The 15,631-nt window shown below is 45.7% G+C and overlaps 1 protein-coding gene and 1 non-coding gene across 7 annotated transcripts in view; one reads left to right on the top strand and one right to left on the bottom strand.

Moving 5' to 3' along the window:
- Window positions 1–15,631, top strand: part of LOC131683143 (glutamate [NMDA] receptor subunit 1) — a 1,648,542-nt gene that overhangs the window by 387,839 nt on the left and 1,245,072 nt on the right. The gene's annotated exons all lie outside the window — the stretch shown is intronic.
- On the bottom strand, window positions 3,804–3,937 carry LOC131686444 (U4 spliceosomal RNA). Its single transcript, XR_009305111.1, has one exon. It is a non-coding gene; the product is annotated as a U4 spliceosomal RNA (small nuclear RNA).

Raw genomic sequence — 15,631 nt, 5'->3', positions numbered from 1 at the left:
GATGCACCGCGGCCCGCGAAGAAGGCCAAGGACAGAGGCGAGGCGAAGCCTTGTAGTTAAAGACCGACAAGGACAAATATGCCGACGTCCTAAAGTCGATAAGAGCGGCCGAAAGCCTCTCGGCCCTCGGGCAAGACGTGCGCAGCGTGAGACACACCAATACAGGCGAAATACTTTTGGTGCTGAAGCGAGGCGCACAATCCAGTGCAATCTATAAGGCCTTGGCCCAAGAGGTCCTGGGTGAAGGCGCCCCCCTAACGACATCTTAGGGGCGGAAATGACTCTCCAGTGTAAGCAACTGGACGAGTTCACTACCGCAGACGATATCGTCGCAGCCGTCAAGGAAAAATGCGACGTAACAATCGAGCGGGCTTCTGGGCGCTTGAGAGAAGGACCCACCGGAACGCAAGTAGCCTACTTCAGGCTACTGAAAGCAGAAGCAAAAACTTGTTTTAATCCACCTAGCGGTGCAATTGTGCCTTTCTCAATCATGAAGACGAGATTTTTTGCGTTGTTTATACTCATTATATCCTTCCAAATGTATATATTACATTTTTATTATACACGACATGACAACTATACACAAGAAAAGAAATCATTATTCGAGTTCTAAAATTTTGTAAAAGAAAAAACAGCTACATTAATATAAAATTGAAAAACCTGTTTTAATCCACCTAGCGGTGCAATTGTGCCTTTCTCAATCATGAACACGAGAATTTTTGCGTTGTTTATATTCATTATAAGCTTCCAAATGTATATATTACATTTTTATTATACACGACATGACAACTATATACAAAAAAAGAAATCATTATTCGAGTTCTAAAATTTTGTAAAAGAAAAAACAGCTACATTAAAATAAAATTGAAAAAAGGTGCGGTGTCCCAAAAAGTAAATTTTTATGAAAAAAAAATTTTCGATAACATAAACAGGACACATAAAATCTCGACGTTTCATGCATTTTAAAGATGTTTGGCATCAAAAATACGAAAAAAAAAATTGGGTTCCGGCTTATATGGGAATTCCATATGTGACCGGACAATTTAGTCTATATTTCCGGACCCATATAAGCGATCCGTACGAAATTTTATTGACATCTATGGGTATATTACTATATTATCATTTGGGACTAAGTTTGTGAAAATCGGCCATTTCCGGGAAACTGATGTGAGTTTGTAAATTTTGAAAGATGGCTGCTTTTCCCGGGCACTTCCGGAACCGTCTATGGTGGTCAATGTAGTCGACGAAAGTTTGGTTGGCCGTCGGTGACCTAGAACAGCAAATTTAAGTTGTTTGAGAGACATTTTAGCGAAATTTTTACCTTTTTTGCTTACCCCTACTCCGAGGAGACTGAGGAGACTTGATCCCCTTTTTGCCTTTCTCATATAGAAAGGATATGCAATCACTCTGAAAAACGTCAACTTAATCCCGGCCCGGAGGGCCGAGTGTCATACCCCATTCGACTCAGTTCGTCGAGATCGAAAAAAGTCTGTATGTGTGTATGTATGTGTGTATGTGTGTGTGTGTGTATGTATGTGCGTATGTGTCAAATAATGTCACTCATTTTTCTCAGAGATGGCTGGACCGATTTGCCCAAACTTAGTCTCAAATGAAAGGTGCAACCTTCCCATCGGCTGCTATTGAATTTTGGATCGATCGGAATTTTTGCTTCCGGAATTACGGGTTTCAGAGTGCGACCACACAGAAATTTCTCATATAAACTATAGGAAAAATTAAAAATAGAATTTTTATTTTTGATGCTAAATGTGTTCAAGGTGCATGAAACGTCGAGATTTGATGCAAACTGGAAAAAAAATTTAACGACGGTTCACTTTTTTCGATTTTGGCACATTTTTGTCTTTCTCATATAGAAAGGTTATGCAATCACTCTGAAAAACGTCAACCTAATCCCGACCTGGAGGGCCGAGTGTCATATCCCATTCGACTCAGTTCGTCGAGATCGGAAAAAGTCTGTATGTGTGTGTATGTGTGTATGTATGTGTGTGTATGTATGTGCGTATGTGTCAAATAATGTCACTCATTTTTCTCAGAGATGGCTGGACCGATTTGCCCAAACTTAGTCTCAAATGAAAGGTGCAACCTTCCCATCGGTTGCTATTGAATTTTTGATCGATCGGAATTTTGGTTCCGGAAATACGGGTTTCAGAGTGCGGCCACACAGAAATTTCTCATATAAACTATAGGAAAAATTAAAAATTGAATTTTTATTTTTGATGCTAAATGTGTTCAAGGTGCATGAAACGTCGAGATTTGATGCAAAAAATTTAACGACGGTTCATTTTTTGGGTTTTGGCACATTTTTGCCTTTCTCATATAGAAAGGTTATGCAATCACTCTGAAAAACGTCAACGTAATCCCGGCCCGGAGGGCCGAGTGTCATATCCCATTCGACTCAGTTCGTCGAGATCGGAAAAAGTCTGTATGTGTGTGTGTATGTATGTGTGTGTATGTGTGTGTATGTATGTGCGTATGTGTCAAATAATGTCACTCATTTTTCTCAGAGATGGCTGGACCGATTTGCCCAAACTTAGTCTCAAATGAAAGGTGAAACCTTCCCATCGGCTGCTGTTGAATTTTTGATCGATCGGAATTTTGGTTCCGGAATTACGGGTTTCAGAGTGCGGCCACACAGAAATTTCTCATATAAACTATAGGAAAAATTAAAAATAGAATTTTTATTTTTGATGCTAAATGTGTTCAAGGTGCATGAAACGTCGAGATTTGATGCAAACTGGAAAAAAGAATTTATCGACGGTTCACTTTTTTGGATTTTGGCACATTTTTGTCTTTCTCATATAGAAAGGTTATGCAATCACTCTGAAAAACGTCAACCTAATCCCGGCCCGGAGGGCCGAGTGTCATATCCCATTCGACTCAGTTGGTCGAGATCGAAAAAAGTCTGTATGTGTGTGTATGTGTGTATGTATGTCTGTGTATGTGTGTGTATGTATGTGCGTATGTGTCAAATAATGTCACTCATTTTTCTCAGAGATGGCTGGACCGATTTGCCCAAACTTAGTCTCAAATGAAAGGTGAAACCTTCCCATCGGCTGCTATTGAATTTTTGATCGATCGGAATTTTGGTTCCGGAATTACGGGTTTCAGAGTGCGGCCACACAGAAATTTCTCATATAAACTATTGGGAAAATTAAAAATAGAATTTTTATTTTTGATGCTAAATGTGTTCAAGGTGCATGAAACGTCGAGATTTGATGCAAACTGGAAAAAAAATTTAACGACGGTTCACTTTTTTGGATTTTGGCACATTTTTGTCTTTCTCATATAGAAAGGTTATGCAATCACTCTGAAAAACGTCAACCTAATCCCGGCCCGGAGGGCCGAGTGTCATATCCCATTCGACTCAGTTCGTCGAGATCGGAAAAAGTCTGTATGTGTGTGTATGTGTGTATGTATGTGTGTGTGTGAATGTTTGTGTGTATGTATGTGCGTATGTGTCAAATAATGTCACTCATTTTTCTCAGAGATGGCTGGATCGATTTGCCCAAACTTAGTCTCAAATGAAAGGTGCAACCTTCCCATCGCCTGTTATTGAATTTTGGATCGATCGGAATTTTGGTTCCGGAATTACGGGTTTCAGAGTTCGGCCACACAGAAATTTCTCATATAAACTATAGGAAAATTTAAAAATAGAATTTTTATTTTTGATGCTAAATGTGTTCAAGGTGCATGAAACGTCGATATTTGATGTAAACTGGAAAAAGAATTTAACGACTGTTTACTTTTTTGGATTTTGGCACATTTTTGTCCTTCTCATATAGAAAGGTTATGCAATCACTCTGAAAAACGTCAAGCTAATTCCGGCCCGGACTTGGTATTATTGGTATTAGTTTTCAACTAGCAATAATCGCACCTCGGTTGTACCTCATTGGTTACGATATCGCCACTGCGCAAAGCTTACACCCCCCTCTACTCTTCACTCCTTTAAAAATCTCTTTAAATCACTCCTCAGACCACCACCCCATCCAGCCCTCATACCCCTCCGTTTCAACCCCATCATCTTTAAACCACCACTGTATCACAATGCATACCAATTTAAGCTGGGGAGTCGTTCGTTCATGGGACTTTCGCCCTCCTCACATACCCACCACCGCATGACAAAATGAGTTAGCAAGCAGATAACATTGATCTAATGCTGATTAGGCTAATAGAGTATGATATTTTTTTGTTTCAAGTGTTTCACCGTCGTAATGTAGCTCATCAAGTTCGTGGCTGGCATGCCATTGTATATTAGTGCAAAGTGTACTAAGAATGTAATGGACATTTCCACAATTATGTTGAACATAAAAAGCCTCCGTGCCATAGATTAGAGAAATGAAAAAGGCACAATTGCACCGCTAGGTGGATTAAAACAGGTTTTTTTTTATAAAAATCGACTTTTTGGGATTTGATGCAAAAAATTTAACGACGGTTCATTTTTTTGGGTTTTGGCACATTTTTGCCTTTCTCATATAGAAAGGTTATGCAATCACTCTGAAAAACGTCAACGTAATCCCGGCCCGGAGGGCCGAGTGTCATATCCCATTCGACTCAGTTCGTCGAGATCGGAAAAAGTCTGTATGTGTGTGTGTATGTATGTGTGTGTGTACGTGTGTGTATGTATGTGCGTATGTGTCAAATAATGTCACTCATTTTTCTCAGAGATGGCTGGACCGATTTGCCCAAACTTAGTCTCAAATGAAAGGTGAAACCTTCCCATCGGCTGCTGTTGAATTTTTGATCGATCGGAATTTTGGTTCCGGAATTACGGGTTTCAGAGTGCGGCCACACAGAAATTTCTCATATAAACTATAGGAAAAATTAAAAATAGAATTTTTATTTTTGATGCTAAATGTGTTCAAGGTGCATGAAACGTCGAGATTTGATGCAAACTGGAAAAAGAATTTATCGACGGTTCACTTTTTTGGATTTTGGCACATTTTTGTCTTTCTCATATAGAAAGGTTATGCAATCACTCTGAAAAACGTCAACCTAATCCCGGCCCGGAGGGCCGAGTGTCATATCCCATTCGACTCAGTTGGTCGAGATCGAAAAAAGTCTGTATGTGTGTGTGTATGTGTGTATGTATGTCTGTGTATGTGTGTGTATGTATGTGCGTATGTGTCAAATAATGTCACTCATTTTTCTCAGAGATGGCTGGACCGATTTGCCCAAACTTAGTCTCAAATGAAAGGTGAAACCTTCCCATCGGCTGCTATTGAATTTTTGATCGATCGGAATTTTGGTTCCGGAATTACGGGTTTCAGAGTGCGGCCACACAGAAATTTCTCATATAAACTATTGGGAAAATTAAAAATAGAATTTTTATTTTTGATGCTAAATGTGTTCAAGGTGCATGAAACGTCGAGATTTGATGCAAACTGGAAAAAAAATTTAACGACGGTTCACTTTTTTGGATTTTGGCACATTTTTGTCTTACTCATATAGAAAGGTTATGCAATCACTCTGAAAAACGTCAACGTAATCCCGGCCCGGAGGGCCGAGTGTCATATCCCATTCGACTCAGTTCGTCGAGATCGGAAAAAGTCTGTATGTGTGTGTATGTGTGTATGTATGTGTGTGTGAATGTTTGTGTGTATGTATGTGCGTATGTGTCAAATAATGTCACTCATTTTTCTCAGAGATGGCTGGATCGATTTGCCCAAACTTAGTCTCAAATGAAAGGTGCAACCTTCCCATCGCCTGTTATTGAATTTTGGATCGATCGGAATTTTGGTTCCGGAATTACGGGTTTCAGAGTGCGGCCACACAGAAATTTCTCAGATAAACTATAGGAAAATTTAAAAATAGAATTTTTATTTTTGATGCTAAATGTGTTCAAGGTGCATGAAACGTCGATATTTGATGTAAACTGGAAAAAGAATTTAACGACTGTTTACTTTTTTGGATTTTGGCACATTTTTGTCCTTCTCATATAGAAAGGTTATGCAATCACTCTGAAAAACGTCAAGCTAATTCCGGCCCGGACTTGACTCGCATAAGGTTTCTGGATTTTAACAGGGGCGTAGTTGATGGTTTACGGAGAGGGGTTACACCCCCCTCTACTCTTCACTCCTTTAAAAATCTCTTTAAATCACTCCTCAGACCACCACCCCATCCAGCCCTCATACCCCTCCGTTTCAACCCCATCATCTTTAAACCACCACTGTATCACAATGCATACCAATTTAAGCTGGGGAGTCGTTCGTTCATGGGACTTTCGCCCTCCTCACATACCCACCACCGCATGACAAAATGAGTTAGCAAGCAGATAACATTGATCTAATGCTGATTAGGCTAATAGAGTATGATATTTTTTTGTTTCAAGTGTTTCACCGTCGTAATGTAGCTCATCAAGTTCGTGGCTGGCATGCCATTGTATATTAGTGCAAAGTGTACTAAGAATGTAATGGACATTTCCACAATTATGTTGAACATAAAAAGCCTCCGTGCCATAGATTAGAGAAATGAAAAAGGCACAATTGCACCGCTAGGTGGATTAAAACAGGTTTTTTTTTTTTATAAAAATCGACTTTTTGGGACTTTGCCGATTTCGCACCTTTTTGCCTTTCTCAATAGAAAGGTATTGCAATTACTCTGAAAACCGACTTTTTAACGGAGGCCCAGAGGGCCGAGTGACATATACCATTCGATTCAGTTCGTCGAGCTCGGCAAATGTCTGTGTGTATGTGTATGTGTGTATGTATGTACGTGTGTGTATGTGCGTCTGTGTGTGTATGTGACCAAAAATATCACTCATTTTTCTCAGAGATGGCTGAACCGATGTTGAAAAAACTTAGTCTCAAATGAAAGGTGCAACGTTCCCATAGGCTGCTATTGAATTTCTAATGGATCCGACTTCCGGTTCCGGAATTACAGGGTGATGAGTACGAACACGCAGAAAATGTCGATTTTAATAAATTCTGCAATGAATGTATAAAGGTGAAAATTTTTCCAAAATATGACCACAACTGGTCACTAACATCCATTCAAAGTCTATTTGGCCACATTGGCCACCATCATCGGTTCCGGAAGCCCCGACGGAAGTATCTAAATTCAGAATAACAGTCACATCGGTTTCTCGGAGATGGCTAGACCGATTTGACGAAACTTGGTCTCAAATGAAAGAAATTGCGTCTCCGTAAATGGCTATTTAATTTCATCCCGATACGACTTCCGGTTCCGGAGTTACAGGTTGTGGCATGCGATCACATAGCAAATTGTGATTCAAACCGATACTCCGATGAAAGCAAAAGAGGTAAAAATTTCGCTAAAATGTCTCTCAAACAACTTAAATTTGCTGTTCTAGGTCACCGACGACCAACCAAACTTTCGTTGACTACATTGACCGCCATAGACGGTTCCGGAAGTGCCCGGGAAAAGCGGCCATCTTTGAAAATTTACGAACTCACATCAGTTTCCTGGAAATGGTTGGGCCGATTTTCACAAACTTAGTCCTAAATGATAGCTATAATATCCCCAAAGATGTCTATAAAATTTCGTATGGATCGCTTATATGGGTCCGGAAATATAGACTAAATCGTCCGGTCACATATGAAATTCCCATATAAGCCGGAACTCAATTTTTTTTTTTCAAGGAGGGGACCCCATGAAATTTCAGAAATCGAATTCGTATTTTTGATGCCAAACATCTTTAAAATGCATGAAACGTCGAGATTTTATGTTATCTCGCAATTTTTTTTTTATAATAATCGACTTTTTGGGACTGCCGATTTCGCACCTTTTTGCCTTTCTCAATGGAAAGGTATTGCAATTGCTCTGAAAACCGATTTTTTAACGGAGGCCCGGAGGGCCGAGTGACATATACCATTCGATTCAGTTCGTCGAGTTCGGCAAATGTCTGTGTGTATGTATGTATGTGTGTATGTATGTATGTGTGTGTATGTGCGTTTGTGTGTGTATGTGACCAAAAATGTCACTCATTTTTCTCAGAGATGGCTGAACCGATGTTGACAAACTTAGTCTCAAATGAAAGGTGCAACGTTCCCATAGGCTGCTATTGAATTTCTAATGGATCCGACTTCCGGTTCCGGAATTACAGGGTAATGAGTACGAACACGCAGAAAATGATAGCTATAATATCAGATGTCTATAAAATTTCGTACGGATCGCTTAAATGGGTCCGGAAATATAGACTAAATCGTCCGGTCACATATAAAATTCCCATATAAGACGGAACTCAAATTTTTTTTCAAAGGGGGGATCCCATGAAATTTCAGAAATCGAATTCGTATTTTTGATAACAAACATCTTTGAAATGCATGAAACGTCGAGATTTTATGTTACCTCGAAAAAATTTTTTTATACAAATTTACTTTTTGGGACTGCCGATTTCGCACCTTTTTGCCTTTCTCATATAGAAAGGTTATGCAATCACTCTGAAAAACGTCAACCTAATCCCGGCCCGGCGGGCCGAGTGTCATATCCCATTCGACTCAATTCGTCGAGATCGGAAAAAGTCTGTATGTGTGTGTATGTGTTTTTTTTTGCAATGGAGAAGACCTTTACGTCCTAGCCCAGTACACGTGCTATTGGTAGGGTCCAAGCTACCGCACGGGGTGCACTGGGGCGTGTAGGGCTCGAATGGTGACGCTGCCATTAATACCGACTAAACTCCATTGGGCTCCGCCATCGTTCCTCCCAGCAACTACGTCTCGGTATTACTTCTGGGGGGATGGCTGTACTTAGTGTACTCATTCACTCTCACTCAAGCGTTCATACGTCCTGTATGAGGATTACTTGGGTGCTCTCTCTATCGCACCTTGATTCACTCTCAAACACTCCCACATGAGGCTGACTTTTGTGCTCACCTTTTTCGTTCCTTGCGAGGCTGACTTGTGTGCTCACCTTACTCATTCCTTGCTAGGCTTACTTTTGTGCTCGCCCCACCCTTACCATTTGAGGCTGACTTTTGTGCTCACCCTTAACATGCCGTGTGAGACTGACTTGGATGCTCACCCTTTCACTCCTCTGCCACGCCATGAGGCATCGATAGCTAAGTCCCAACATACTACGCTACGACCCTCCCGTCTTGGCATGAGGCAGTCCACTTATACGCCTATACACTCACTCTTCTGTCTTGCTTCGGGGTGGCTGGGTTTACCCCTTATGCGGTTGCCAGTCGCTGCACCAAACCTGCCTCGGCATGAACAGACCATTCACTCCCTTTTTTTTCGCTTGGCCTTTTTTCGCTCCAGTTAACCAATCACTAGTTAGCCGTGCCCGTCGTCTGTTGCTCGGTTCGCCAGATTACCTGTAGCCTACAGGCAATCTGGATGGTAGCAGCCGAGACTGCGTTCCACTTCTCCACCGATTGACACATCCGCTGAATAAGGGTATCAGGGGTTGTGTCCCAGCCACAGACGTCAAGCATTGCTCTTCTTTCGACGTCGAACCGATGACATACGAACAGTATGTGTTTGGCAGTTTCGTCTACACCTGGGCAGACTGGGTCCTCCGCGTGCCCGAACCTATGAAGGTACTGTCGGAAACAGCCATGGCCACCTTTTTCGTTCCTGGCGAGGCTGACTTGTGTGCTCACCTTACTCATTCCTTGCTAGGCTTACTTTTGTGCTCGCCCCACCCTTACCATGTGAGGCTGACTTGGGTGCTCACCCTATCACCTGATTCACTCTCGATCGTGCCACTCTATTGTACCTCTGTCACTCACTGCATTGCTCTTCTTTCGACGTCGAACCGATGACATACGAACAGTATGTGTTCGGCAGTTCCGTCTACACCTGGGCAGTCCGGGCAGACTGGGATCTCCGCGTGCTCGAACCTGTAGAGGTACTGTCGGAAACAGCCATGGCCTGACAGGAATTGTGTCAGGTGGAAGTGAACTTCCCCATGGGGTCTTCCCACCCAGCTCGATATGCTAGGTATCAGCCGGTGGGTCCACCTACCTTTCCAGGAATTGTCCCACTCGCGCTGCCATCTGGCGACCGAGGTCACCCTGGTGCGCTCGTGGGCTCCCCTATTTCTACGTAGCTCGAAGCACTCCTCATCTTCCCGAATGACCAGCCCGACTGGCATCATGCTCGCTATCACGCAGGATGCATCGTGTGATACCGTGCGGTAGGCAGATATCACTCTGAGGCACATCACGCGGCAGGTGCTCTCCAGTTTCTGTAGGTAACCGGTTACCCTTAGTGCTCTTGACCATGACGGGCCGCCGTACCTGAGGATAGATACGGCAGCGCCTGCCAGTAACCTACGTCTACTGGCGCACACCTTTGAGCTGTTGGACATCATTCTCGATAGAGCCGCAACAGCAGTCGACGCTCTTTTGCATGTATTATCGACATGGCTGCCGAAGGTCAGCTTGTCGTCTATAATGACTCCGAGATACTTCAGACTTCGCTGTGAAGTGATCGCGACTTCTCCCACATGGATAACTGCATGTTGTGCCGACTTGCGGTTGTTTACGATAACTACCTCCGTGTTATGATGAGCGAGCTCCAGGCCTCTCGTGCTCATTCATTCCTCCACCGTGCTGATCGCGTGTTCTGCGGTTAGTTCTACCTCAGGAATTGACTTCCCGTAGACCTCCAAGGTTACGTCGTCGGCAAAGCCGACGATCTTGACCCCAGGAAGGAACTTCAGTCTCAGAACCCCGTCATACATGAGGTTCCATAGCACCGGGCCTAGGATCGAGCCCTGTAAGACTCCGGCGGTAATCGGAACCCTTTTCTGATCGGCATCAGTCTCGTATAGCAGTACGCGATTCTGGAAGTAACTTTCCAGGATCCGGTACAGACCCACCGGCAGGTTAAGCCGGTGTAACGAGAGCGCGATGGCATCCCAGCTTGCGCTGTTGAATGCGTTCTTCACGTCAAGTGTCACTAACGCACAGTATCGAATACCGAATGGATCGCTATCTCGGCAGTCTTTATCATTGAGTTGAGAGCGTCCACTGTGGACTTACCCTTCTAAAAGCCAAACTGGTTGCTTGACAGACCGTCCGTACCTTCCGCGTACGGGGTTAGCCTGTTGAGGATGATCCTCTCAAGCATTTTGCCAGTCGTGTCGATCAGACAGATTGGTCTGTACGCCGATGGGTCGCTTGGCGGCTTCCCGGGCGGCAACAGCACCAATTTCTGCCTTTTCCATCTATCGGGGAAACGGCAATCGTCAAGGCATCTCTGCATAGCTAGCCTGAACATGTTCGGATTCGCTATGATCGCTGCCTTGAGAGCGTTGTTTGGAACTCCATCCGGCCCTGGAGCTTTGTTCATTGCTAGGGATTTAGCCACTGTGAGTAGTTCTTCATTCGTCACTGGAGCCACCATTTCGGCCGTGCCCGCACTGTCTCGTAGTGCAGGTGGCCAGGGGCTTGTGGCTCGAGACGGGAAGAGTACTTCGATAATTGTTGCCAACCGGTCCGGAGACTGTTCTTGGGGTAAAGAGCCCCCTTTGGTCTTGGCCATCACAATCCTGTAGGCGTCACCCCACGGATTCGCGTTGGCACTCTCACACAGGTTGTCGAAACACGCTCTCTTGCTACTTTTGATAGCCTTGTTAAGGGCCAATGTCGCAGCTCGAAACACTTCACGGCGGTTCTCTCTTGCATCCTCGGTGCGAGCTCTTTGCATCCTACGTTTAGCTTTGAGGCAGGCTGACCGTAGGGCTGCAATCTCGGCACTCCACCAGTATACCGGGCATCTGCCGTTTCTTGGCAGTGTTTTTCTCGACATAATGGCGTCGCACGCGCGTGATAGAACAGCTACCAGTGCATCCCCGCTTGGACTGTCGGTGTTGGCCTCCAGTCCCAGGGCCGCAATGAAAGCTTCGCTGTCGAAGTGATTGGACTTGCACCCGCGTACCTGACAGGAATCTCCCGCCCTCGGATGCTGCACACCATAGTTGATCCTAAAGCGGATTGCTAAATGATCGCTATGGGTGTAGCCTTCATCTACCCTCCATTCCATGCCTAGAGCCAGACTCGGGATGGCAAATGTTACGTCAATTCACGCCTCCACCCCGTTTATACGGAATGTACTAGCGGAGCCATTATTAGCTAGCATAGTATCGAGTTTCGCAAGCGCCTCCAGTAGCGCTTGACCCCTGCTATTTGTACAGCGGCTGCCCCACTCCACTGCCCAAGCGTTAAAGTCTCCCGCTATGACTACCGGTTTCCGGCCCACTAGGTTCAACGAGAGCCTGTCGATCATCTGGTTGAACTGTTCTATTGACCACCTTGGTGGAGCGTAGCAGCTGCAATAGAACACACCATTGATTTTGGCAATCGCAACACCCTCGGCGGAGGAGTGTATTACCTCTTGAACCGGGAACCGTCCCGTTGTACAGATTGCCACCAGTCCAGACCCGTCCGACACCCAATTGCCGTTGCCGGCAGGCATGCGGTACGGGTCTGATAAGAGGGCGACGTCTGTCCTCGACTAAGAGACCGACTGCCACAGCAGCTGTTGGGCTGCTGCACAATGGTTAAGATTTAGCTGTGTGACGTTCACGGCTTCTTCTTATTTGCCTCACCGAAGGGGCACGAAGGTCCGCCCATAGCATGTTTATAGGCTTGCTTCTTAGCGGTGCAGATAAGGCACTTGTGCACCTCGCCGTAGCGACGACATAGTTTGCTCCTGTCTATGTTCTTGCACTCGTAGGATTTGTGGCCGGACTCAAGGCACCGATAGCACCTATCCACTGAAGGCGGCTGGGGTATGCTAATTGAGCATACCGACCAGCCGATCTTCAGCTTACCTTTCTCGGTTACCTTTTTGGCATCCGCCTTCAGTAGCCTGAGGTAGGCTACTTGGGTGCCAGAGGGTCCATCTCTCAATCGCACAGAGGCCGATTGTGACGTCGCATTGTTCATTAACGGCTGCGACGACATCTTCTGCGGTCGTGAACTCGTCCAGATGCTTGCACTGGAGAGTCATTTCCGCCCCTAGCGACCTGACTTGGGCGCCTTCTCCAAGGACCTCTTGGCCTTATAGATTGCACTGGATTGTGCGCCTCGCTTCAGCACTAGAAGCATTTCTCCCGTGTTGGTGCGTCTCACGCTACGCACATCTTGCCCAAGGGCCGAAAGGCGTTCGGCCGCCTTCATCGACTTTAGGACATCGGCGTATTTGTCCTTGTCGGTTTTTAACCACAAGGCCTCGCCTCTGTCCTTGGCCACCTCTAGCAAAGGGGTTTGGCACCTCTATTTGTTTGTTTTTGTTTCTATTTGACTCCATGTTTTAACCCACGAGTAGCGCGAGAATAAATGTCCGCCACGCCAGAGCTCCGCATTAACGTGGTTAGGGACGCTTACTGTGGGGGTTGCCCAGGTACCCCACAGGCTCCGTTAACGATCGAGCATCTTTTTCACCCCCTCGATCACTCATCCCTCGGCACGGGTCGCTTCACGCCTTGGAATTGAGGTTATGACCTATCTTGCTTTATGTGGGGACCGCGGCCCAGATCATCACAACCATCCTCCTTTACCAGGGCTTTGGACCTGTAGCTCTGGTTCTCAATAGTTTCATGTACGTATATTATTACAGACATGCTACTATTGAGATCCGTCATTCGCTAGCGGAGTTAATGTGTGTGTATGTTTGTGTGTATGTGTGTGTATGTGTGTGTGTGTATGTATATGCGTATGTGTCAAATAATGTCACTCATTTTTCTCAGAGATGGCTGGACCGATTTGCCCAAACTTAGTCTCAAATGAAAGGTGCAACCTTCCCATCGGCTGCTATTGAATTTTGGATCGATCGGAATTCTGGTTCCGGAATTACGGGTTTCAGAGTGCGGCCACACAGAAATTTCTCATATAAACTATAGCAAAAATAAAAATAGAATTTTTATTTTTGATGCTAAATGTGTTCAAGGTGCATGAAACGTCGAGATTTGATGCAAACTCGAAAAAAATTTGACGACGATTCACTTTTTTGGATTTTGCCACATTTTGCCTTTCTCATATAGAAAGGTTATGCAATCACTCTGAAAAACCTAATCCCGGCCCGGAGGGCCGAGTGTCATATCCCATTCGACTCAGTTCGTCGAGATCGGAAAAAGTCTGTATGTGTGTATGTGTGTTTTTTTTTACAATGGAGAAGACCTTTATGTCCTAGCCCAGTACACGTGCTATTGGTAGGGTCCAATCTACCACACGGGGTGCACTGGGGGCGTGTCGGACTCGAATGGTGACTCTTCCATTAATACCGACTAAACTCCATTGGGCTCCGCCATCTATCCCCAGGAACTACCTTTCGGCATTACTTCTGGGGGGATGGCCGTACTTAGGGTACGCTCTAACTCGTGCCTTACATTCTCGCACACTCACTCCCATCTCGGCTAGGGTAGACCATACCTCCGTCTATCATTCGCCAATTCACTCACTCTAACTCCTCGCCTGCTGCTCGGCGCTCCATGCTCTCTGCAGCCGGCAGGCAATCTGAGTGGTAGCAGTCGAAACTGCGTTCCACTTCTCTACCGCTTGGCACATCCCCTGTACAAGGGTATCAGGGGTTGTGTCCAAGCCGCAGAAGCCTAGCATAGCGCCTCTTTCGACGTCGAAGCGGGGACATACGAATAGTACGTGCTCCGCAGTTTCGTCGACACCTGGGCAGTCTGGGCAGACTGGGGCCTCAGCGTGCCCAAACCTGTGGAGGTACTGTCGGAAACAGCCATGGCCTGACAGGAATTGTGTCAGATGGAAGTGAACTTCCCTATGGGGTCTTCCCACCCAGCTAGATATGTTAGGTATCAGCCGGTGGGTCCACCTACCTCTCGACGAGCTGTCCCATTCGCGTTGCCATCTGGCGACCGAGGTCACCCTGGCACGCTCACGGACTCCCCTATTGCCACGCAATTCGAAACAATCTTCGTCTTCCCGGATGACCAGCCCGACTGGCATCATATCAGGCAGATATCACTCTGAGACACATCAAGCGATAGGTGCTCTCCAATTTGCGACGGTAGCTGGTTACTCCCAGTGCCCTTGCCCAGGACGGTCCACCATACCTAAGGATAGATACGGCGACACCGGCCAGTAGCCTGCGTCTACTGGCGCACACCTTGGAGCTGTTGGACATCATCCTCGATAATGCCGCAACAGCCACCGAAGCCTTCTTGCACGCATAGTCGACATGGCTGCCGAAGGTCAGCTTGTCGTCTATGATGGCCCCAAGAATCTTCAGACTCCGCTTAGAAGTTATCTCAACTTCTCCCGCTTGGATAACTGCTTGTTGTACCGACTTGCGGTTATTGACAACAACCACCTCCGTCTTGTGGTGGGCGAGCTCTAGGCCTCTCGCGCTGATCCATTCCGCCACTATGCTTATCGCGTGTGCCGCCGTTAGTTCTACCTCGGAGATTGACTCCCCGTAGACCGCCAGGGTGACATCATCGGCGAAACCGACGATTTTCACACCCGGAGGGAACTTTAGTCTCAGAACCCCGTCATACATAAGGTTCCATAGTACCGGGCCCAGGATTGAACCTTGCGGAACTCCTGCGGTAATAAGAACACTTTGCTGACCGGCATCGGTCTCGTATAATAGTACACGGTTCTGGAAATAGCTTTCCAGGATCCGGTACAGGCCCACCGGCAGGCCAAGCCGGTTTAACGGGAGCGCGATGG

The sequence above is a fragment of the Topomyia yanbarensis genome, chromosome 2 (genome assembly GCF_030247195.1).
Source record: "Topomyia yanbarensis strain Yona2022 chromosome 2, ASM3024719v1, whole genome shotgun sequence".
NCBI lineage: Eukaryota > Metazoa > Arthropoda > Insecta > Diptera > Culicidae > Topomyia > Topomyia yanbarensis.
This window is presented reverse-complemented; position numbering and strand designations above follow the sequence as displayed.